We start from the raw sequence: 8,965 nt of genomic DNA on the forward strand, positions 1-8,965 counted from the left end.
ATCCCTGTGAAAGGGTTGTTCGATCCCCCAAAGGGGTCACGACCCCACAGGTTGAGGACCACTGTATTAAAGTGTTAACTTCATTGTTCCAGCAATCCTTTCTATGACTTACGTTTGTTTGATTTAATTTGCAGTTCTTATCAGATGTAATACATTCAGAGTTTCAGAAATTAATCTAGATTTAGAAAGGTGTGCTGCTCTTCAGCCAGATCTCATGACCATTATATATATATATCTCCAGGTTATGGCCTCAGGTGAGAACTGCTGCGGTGGGAACAAGCTGGATTTACCTTTGGGCCCGCTTGCTTTTTCAAAATGTTCTGTAGTATAACACAGTACATGTATCATGCTCGTTGGAGGGTCCCTTTGTCTTTTATGGGTCTGTGTGCGAGGGTTTCAAAGATAGTGGACTGTTTCCATACACTTTTTGGAAGCTCTTCATTTAGCTGTCTTTTTTCATTTGTTCTGGTTTTGTCTCCTACCTGGATAGGAAGCTCTAAAGAGCAGGGTTTGTGGTAGTGTTTAGTTTATGTTAACAATATCTTTTTATGTGCGTTAGTGTTACTTTTCAGCCTTGGGAATTTGAGATGATTTTCAAGGCCCTCTGTTTCCATGGTCCAATGTAGGAGATTGACAGTTTTGAAAACATTAATCCTGTCTCACTAAGGAAACTAGGGCAGAGAGAACCTCTAATTTAACTGTAGATCAGAAGAATTCTGTGTTGAAAAAGATGATTATTTCATCCCTGGAGATGGCATAAGGAGCCGTGGTAGTGCAGTGAGTGGTTAAGTGCTTGGCTGCTAACTGCAAGGTTGGAGGTTCGAATTCATCTGCTGGAGCAAGATGTGACAGTCTGCTGCTGCTTTTTTTAAAGTCATTTTATTGGGGGCTCGTACAACTCTTATCACAATCCATCCATCCACTGTGTGACAGTCTGCTTCGGTTACAGATTTATAGTCTTGGAAAGAAACCCTTCCAGGCAGTTATACTCTGCCCTCCAGAGTTGCTATGAGTTGGCCACAATGTGTGGGTAGGAGATAATGCCTTATTGTTATAACAGTGTATGTAATGAATGAACATGTTTGTAGGATTAAAAGTCTCTGCATTATTTTATGTAGTGCAAGGCTGTCAGCTTTTGTCATTGTAAATAAAAGCTGTATTTGGCCCAGTGCTCAAGGGACTATTAGCATGCATTTAAAGTCAGTAATGGGAGCCCCCATGTGTCGTCGTTTTCATGGCTACACGGTGGCTTACTCAGAATATTGAAGAGGACAAGACTGAATCAGCCAAGTCTGGGTATATCTGAATCACCATAGACAGGCCATTGGCAATAGGGATGCCCCTCTTTTTAAACTTATTTTCACCAGTAAATATAGAGCTTTTAAAAAGTCCGACATTTGGCCATAAAAGCAAAAATAGTTTTGAACTATTCTAAAAGTATTTCATGATGCGTGCGTGGGGCCTACAGTAATATTTTTAGTTTTGGTAGTTTCTGTGGTGCTTCCCAGGCACAGAGGGCTCCAGTGACTTCTGGACGCTCATGCTCTGAAAAGATGGGAGTTGGTCTCAGTTGGCAGCTCTTTGCATCCGCCAGCGCTTGTTCGTTACTTACTTCTAGGCCCAGGAGTGACGTCTGTTTCCTGTGATTGAGACCACAAGAAGAAGTGGTAAGAAGCCACCGTGTAGGATATGTGCTATCAGGCAAGCACCAGGCATTGGGCTGCCCTCAAAAAGAGCAGTCAGAATTAAGCTCCCGAAGGACCCACTGAATGTACTGACCCAGCCGAGTCCTCTTAAAATGAGGACGCCATTGGGGCCCTGAAGTGGTCATTTGCTCACGGCCATGCATTGGAGAGCTAGTGTTTAGATTCCCCCCCCCCCACCCCCCTTGGCTAGTCAGTATTTTTTTTCTCACATTGCATGGTCACCCCTACATTTAGTAACTGCTCTGCCAGTGTTTCGCTAAGCAAAGTACTACCTAAAAAGAGTAAACACTGAGGAGTATTTTGAATATGGGAGTTATGTGGTATAGCTTTGCTTTTAATTTTGCTGTGCTACTGATTGTTTTTTGCATCTGCTCTTATTTGCTGAAAAGGCAGACATAATTTTTTTTAACAGCAATTATCTAAGAACTCCAGATTTCTGCTTTCCATTTTTATTGCACATAACATTTGAGTGCCCTAGTCAGGCTCCTGAGACACCTTGGTGGTGAAGTGGGTTACTAGTTGGCTGCTAAGTCCGCAGTTTGACCTCCTCAGCTGCTCCCCGGGAGAAAGATGAGGCTTTCTGCTCTCATAAAGATGTCCCTGCTTGGAAACCAAGAGGGGCAGTCGACTCTTTCTTAAAGGCTCTGTGAGTCAGAATTGACTTGATGACAGTAGATAAGTAGTCATCTCTGTACATGAACATTTTTACCATATATTGCAAGTATAGTTTACATAGATCTTGCTTTCTAAACAGTGTATTATAAATATGTTCTCAATTTCTAATCTTTGAAATTATTGTTTTTATTTAAAACACAACTGTATTTTTGTTATAAAGGTGATATAAAGGTATATAAAAACAGTAAAACAATTTCCTACTTTGTTTCCCAGAAATTATAATTATTTATGAATAATTGAAACCAGCGGGAGAATTTAATAGTGCATGGAAGGTTCTACATAGTACTTTGGCATGAAATGTTGTGTATATTTGTGTTCGAACCTAGTTCAGAGAGTATGAGAAGGATCTCTTAACACTTGCAAAACTTCAAGGTTGGGCCCCTGGTGGTGTAGTTTGTTAAGCATTGGCCTGCTAACTGAAGGGGTGGTGGTTCAAGCCCACTAGCCACTCAGAGAGAAAGGTGAGGCTTTTATAAAGATGTACAGTCCTATCGTACAGGGTCACTATGAGTTGGATTGACATGATGTCAGTGAGTTTGGTTTTTATTTTTTGTTTTATATTTTGGTGATAGAGGAGATTCCATCTCCCTTCTTTTCCTCCACCCCAATTTCCCCCCAAATCAATACTTACCCTGGGTTCATAAAAGACCAGGAAATGCTTGCTGTATTTTCATAGAATCAAACTGGCTTTTTGAATAGTGGTGTCAATTTTGAGTTAGTTAAGCTGTTGTCAGGAGACTGATGAAATGATTACTTGTGAGTATATGGGAGTGGTTTTGGGATGGAAAAAATGAGGTGCAGCCATCATTTGGGATAAAAGGGGTCTGTAGTGGGATTAAAGCCAACGGTGTCCTCATACTTGGTGACTGTAAGTAAAAGCAATAGCAGCTGCAGAAACTTCCTGTCTGTCAGGCCTTGGGCGTGTCACACACGTGCTCACTCTTGAGGAAGAGTTGTCCTGCGATTCACACCACAACATGGGAGGAGAAGACCGTTGCTAAGGAGATTGGGAAACGGCATTCCTGAGTCACTGACTATTACCAAAGGAGTGGACAACACCCCGTTTTAAAGGAACAATCACTAGCCTCTAACCTCTGGCAATAGGGAGAGAGACCTAGTGAAGTGCAGAACAAGCATCAGCATTTGGAGCTTGAGACTGGTGAAGCTTGGGAAAAATAGACCCACCTCACTTATTGTTTTCTACAGGCATTCAAAGGTTCTAGCAGAACCGTAGAATGCTTGAAAGGGAAAAAGCCTTGCTTACTGTTTTCTCACGGAGTGCACAAGGTGGCTTCAACAAGTTTGTGAAAAATGAAGGGATTTTTTCAGGACCGTTTGAAGCTCTCTCATATACATAGGCACCGCTCTCAGGAACTCCTTTTTGATAACCAAGTATTTGAGAGTGCCGGCTGCACCTTGTGATGCTAATAGAAAAGGGCTTCCAGAATCTCTTCATCATGGAAGGGCTGGCAGTTTATTTTGTTGGGCTTATAGGAGGAATACAGTGTTCCCAGCCTGCTTTTGCACCTGCTCTGCCATGCGGGCATAGTGAAACCTGAGTGGACTTCCCTTCCTCCCGCTGCGCTATCAGCCATCCCAAACGATGCTGGCTGTGCCAGGCCCAGGGCTTCAGCATGAGCTGAGCTCTAGGCAGGTACTTTCCCCTTTCTCGCAGGAGACTGGCCTTCCTGGACTGTTAAATGAGTAACATATTTTGGACCTGTCAGGTATAGGATTGAATCCTGATATTAAAGCAATTTCCCCCTCATCTTAATTATAGTTGGGAAATGTGGTTGATTGGGAAGCAGACTCTTCAGCAGTTTTATATAGTGTCAAAGAAATTAAAGTTGTTGCTTCAAAGTTGTAGGTAAATTGTTGAAACAGAATCTCATGTTATCTCATGGTCTTTTATGGCAACTGGTGCTTGACATGGTTCTACTGCCTGCAATCCCTTTTGGAGCTTCCTGGTTGGTATGAGGAGAAAGATAGTAATTCTGGAGTTGTAGGGTGCCGGGGGACTGAGAGAATTCTTTTAACTAGAAATAAAAGATCTTGGACTCTATTCTTTAATTTTTTAAATCTCGTTGTTAGACCTTGCATGAGTGCTAAGGAGTTCAATTTGGAGTTTAGTTGTGATGAGCTGCTAGTCTTACTTTGTGAGCATTTTTTCCCTTCATGCTTGTGGAGAAGATGAGCCTGTTGTCTCTATTTCTGGGGACTGGTAGATAATCTTCAGCCTTCTTTCTCTTAAATGCATGTAGCTTTTTCTGGCTTTGTAGTTTCTACGTTTCCATTCCTGGTCATTTTGGGCCTCTTTTAGATGACTTCACCTCTGAAATATCCATACCCCTTTTCTTCAATTTTCCTTCTGAATTTGATGCTACAACTCTAAAAAGTACTGTTCAGACTCTTGGCACCATTAGTTTCTCTATAAAAGGCTGATGCTTACGATATCCTTAGGCCACCTCTGTTACTCCCTTTTCTCCTGTTCTTGTTTTTGTTTCTACAGTTCTAATGGACTTCTGAATAAAGATTGGGAATTGAAGAAGGGAGATGAGGCATCTTAATTGATTCTTCTATCATATATTATTTGGTATTTAAACAACACTTTGCAAAACAAAGTGCCTTATACCCATTTTATTATTTAGTCTGCATGCTAGTCCCATGAGACAGCATAGTATTAGGAAAAGGAAACCAGAATTGTGCTGGATTAAAAAAGCCTCCCCTGCCTTTACTATCCTTTAGTGGAAATGTAGTAAATTTTGTGGCAAAGCTGGATCAAACTCTTTGCAGTTAAACTCAAATTCATGTTACAACCTTCTTTGTGCCTTGCTGTTCTAAGGAACTGAATGTCGTGCCTGTGATAGATTAAAGAAATTAATCAGAGCTAGGCTCTGATCTATTGTCTATAATTTTGAAGGACACACACCTTGTGTGAGCCTTCCTGGGTAGGTAGATTAGGATTTGAAAAGAGGTGTTTTTTGTTGTTGTTATTGTTTTAATTTCAGGGACACTTAGGTTCCCATTTAACATTTAGGTAGCATATTTCTTTACTGAGGTCTTAATGCTTTTCAAAAGGTGGCAGATTCTGTAGGCGACATGCTGCTCCATAACTGGATACTTTCTTCAAGGACAGCTTACAAGGATGTCATGTGGGCTGAAGCACCAGGTAGTCTGTCTCATTGATAAAGACATTACTCTTGAAGATTTGGTCTGATGATTTACTGAGCTGTCCATAACAATCGTACTGGACTATCATAGACCTTGACTCAAAACTCTTCCTCATGTGTCCAATTTGAAAAACAAATGAGTGACTTATTGTCTTCTTTAGGATATACAGTTATTAAAGGTATTTAAAAAATATATATTAAATATAAAAGAAATAAAACATAGGCATCAAATTGGCCAAGGCTGTAATATTTAGGACAGCTGGCTGCCACTCATTTTGCTCCATGGGGCAACTGATGGATTCAAATTACTGACCTTTCAGATAGCAGCCAAGTGCTTAGTCATTGTGCCATCAAATCAAAACCCAACCCTGGACAGACTAGAACTGCTCCTGAAAATTTTCGAGCACCTCATCTTTCTCCTATAGAGCAACCAGTGGGTTAGAGCTTCCCGTCTTTCAGTTAGCAACGCAACACGTAACTCACCATGCCACCGGGGTTTCTTTATTCAGTACTGGGACATACCAAATATATTCAACACCGTTCCATCTCTCGTGCAATTTCAAATCTGGCCTCTAGAAGCAGTTACAACAAACATTTTTAAAGAAGAACCCTGGCTTGGGTGAGGCTGTAGTTCTTTTTGTAACAATGAAGCAGTATGCAATGATGGGCTATGTCTGTGTGTATACTTTATGCCATGTTGTTGGAATAGAATGTCAAGTCTTCTGGTAAGTATTTTACAAGAAATCTTTCTGTAGTAACAACACCGTCACCTTTGAACTGGGCGATCTCTCATCTCTCCATTTTATTTATGATCTCATTTGTCCCAAGAGGTAGGTGTCTGGCTTTTTTAAGTGGGAAAACAAACATGAAAAAATTATTTGCTCAAAATCATTTTTGTTGTTTGTTTGTTTGTTTTTAAACCAGAAATGAAAATCATGATTTAAGGTCTTTTTCCTTTTGCCAAAGTTTATGGCTTTAGGATTCTAGATTTTGGCAGTTTCTTTAATGATTAGTTTACCTTTGCTACATAGCAAATTAGCACACACTTAACAACTTAAAACAAAGCCCATTTATTAGCTCACAATCCCAGAGGTCAGAAGTCCAGGACTGTTGTGTAGCAGGGTTCTTTGCTCATTGTCACAAGACTGAAGGCAAGGTGTCAGCTGAGCGAATTCTTGTTTGGAGGCTCTGGGGAAAAATGTGCTTCCAGCCTCATTCAGGAGTTGGCAGAATTCAGTTCCTTTACTTGTAGGACTAAGCTCACTCAATAGATAGAATATATATATATGTTGTAATATCGACCAGAGGCCACTCCAGGCTCTTACATGCCGCCTGCAATCTTTGCCTTTTGGCCTCTCAAACATCCAGCTAGAAACGGCTTGGTAAGTCCTCATGTCTCTGACCTCTAGCTCCAGATATAATGGGCTCATGTGATTAGGTCAGGCTCATGTAGATAATCTCCTTTTCTAAAAAAGTCAATCGTGCCATATAATATAACCTAATTGCTAAAGACCAGTCCCTGGAGAAAGATGTCACACTTGGTAAAATGGAGGAGCAGCGAAAAAGCAGAAGGTCCTCAACGAGATGGATTGACACAGTGGCTGCAACAACTGGCTCAAGCACTGGAATGATTGTGTGGTGGCTCAGGTCAGGACAGTGTTTCATTCTGTTGTACATAGGAGCACTGTGAGTTGGAACCAACTTGATGGCACCTAGCAACAATAATTTCCAGAGTGGTGTTCCGTCACGTTCAGAGCCCCACATCAACTTGACAGCAACTGATTTGGTCTTGGGTTTTATGGCGATTGTACAGGACAGCAGTGGAAATCTTGAGGGACATCTTAGAATTCTACCTTAGCCTCTCCTCCTCCCTGGATTAGACCTCCTCTGAACTAAATTAGACATCTCATAGACAAGAGGTACAGAAGAGAGAGAGCGAGGAACTGAGCATAGTGAGCAGATGAATTGTGTTGTGATGCAGGAACTATGAGAAACCCTGGAATTCCCAGGGATCCTGCACCTTCCAGAAGCACCGCAGTGTATGGGGGTTGCCAGGTGGACTCAGCTGTGCTCTTCTAGGCATGGTCTACCAGCACTCTACCTGGTCAATCAAGAGCTCAGATGTAGCTATATGGGTATAATTTGGCTGGAACAAATGGTTAGAAATACTGAGATAATAGGCTTGCAGTTGTAGGTTGATATTACCAGTGTGCTAGACACATAGTTCATGCAGTTACTGTCCATGATTAACTGTTCCTGTGAAACAGAGTGGTAGGAATTAGAACACTTTTGTTACATAATGTACTCTGTGCTCAGAGAAATGTTTAACCCCGTCCCCTTATTAGATCCCTGCTAACCTTTCTGCTGTTACCTAATTACCTTTTGCTTGACTACATGAGCATCCTGTGTCAAGAGATCATTCTTAATTGTTTGAGGGTTCTGTGCCCTATTCTTGACTAGAGGGAAAAGTTAAAAATTCAGGGAGTTGGGTAAAGATGAATCAGACCCTCTGATGAATTTTCTTGGAGCCTTGAGTTTACAACAGGTTCAATTGTGTTACTAGGCAAACAGAGGGAACCTCTGTCCAAGAGAATGCCAAATTTAGTCCCACTGGCCCACTTTCTGAAAGCTAAAGTTCTGCATCTATTAATACTTAACTGCCACCAAGCAACAAATCCAGTTGTGCAGAAGTTTTACAGTTGATTTGAGTTTATTGTGATATAGTTGATCAGGGTGTATTTCAAATTCATTAAATCATTTATTTCAATTACTTGGGCCCTATGGGGCATACAAACCTTGGAGTCCTTTGATTTGTTTTGTTATTGTTTCCTATAGAAACTAAACTGTGAAGTGTCTGGAATGTTTCTTATTTCCTGTAAATGGTAACCAAACAATTTATCTTACCACATTATCACATTAGGATGTGGTAACTGAATCAGGCTTGAATTGCTCTCTGGAAGATGAGTGAGGGGAAAGCTATTCATTTTATTTTGATTGATTACCTCAGTGCAAGGCAGTACCCAGCCAAGTATCTTTATAGCTGATGCAGTGCACCTTTGAGCATCTGGCGTTGATTTAGGTAAGATTTGATGAAATTGAGAATCAGCATACCCTTTGGAGATGATCAAACTCATTTTTATAAGTTCAGTTCTTATATATTGTCCTTTCTGTATCAACTGATGACCTCAGAAATTTTTTACCGATCAAATTTTAATAAATTCTATTAAAGATGTTTTCAACAAAATATTTTATGCTTTTACTAATAATTGCTTGCATGAAGACTTACTGTGTTAGACTGGGTACTTTAGAGAAACAAATCCACAGAAACTCACGTATTAGAGAGAGTAAGTGCACATGAAGAAAACATCCCAACCCAGTGCTGCCCAAGCCCACAAGTTCAACATTCACCCATTA

General features: G+C 40.7%; 1 protein-coding gene across 1 annotated transcript in view; it reads left to right on the plus strand.

Annotated features, from left to right (window-relative positions):
* Positions 1-8,965, plus strand: part of DIAPH1 (diaphanous related formin 1) — a 134,687-nt gene that overhangs the window by 11,330 nt on the left and 114,392 nt on the right. The window lies entirely within an intron of this gene.

Source organism: Echinops telfairi, unplaced genomic scaffold (genome assembly GCF_000313985.2).
Source record: "Echinops telfairi isolate 266 unplaced genomic scaffold, ASM31398v2 ScPeMD7_7469;HRSCAF=8507_0, whole genome shotgun sequence".
NCBI lineage: Eukaryota > Metazoa > Chordata > Mammalia > Afrosoricida > Tenrecidae > Echinops > Echinops telfairi.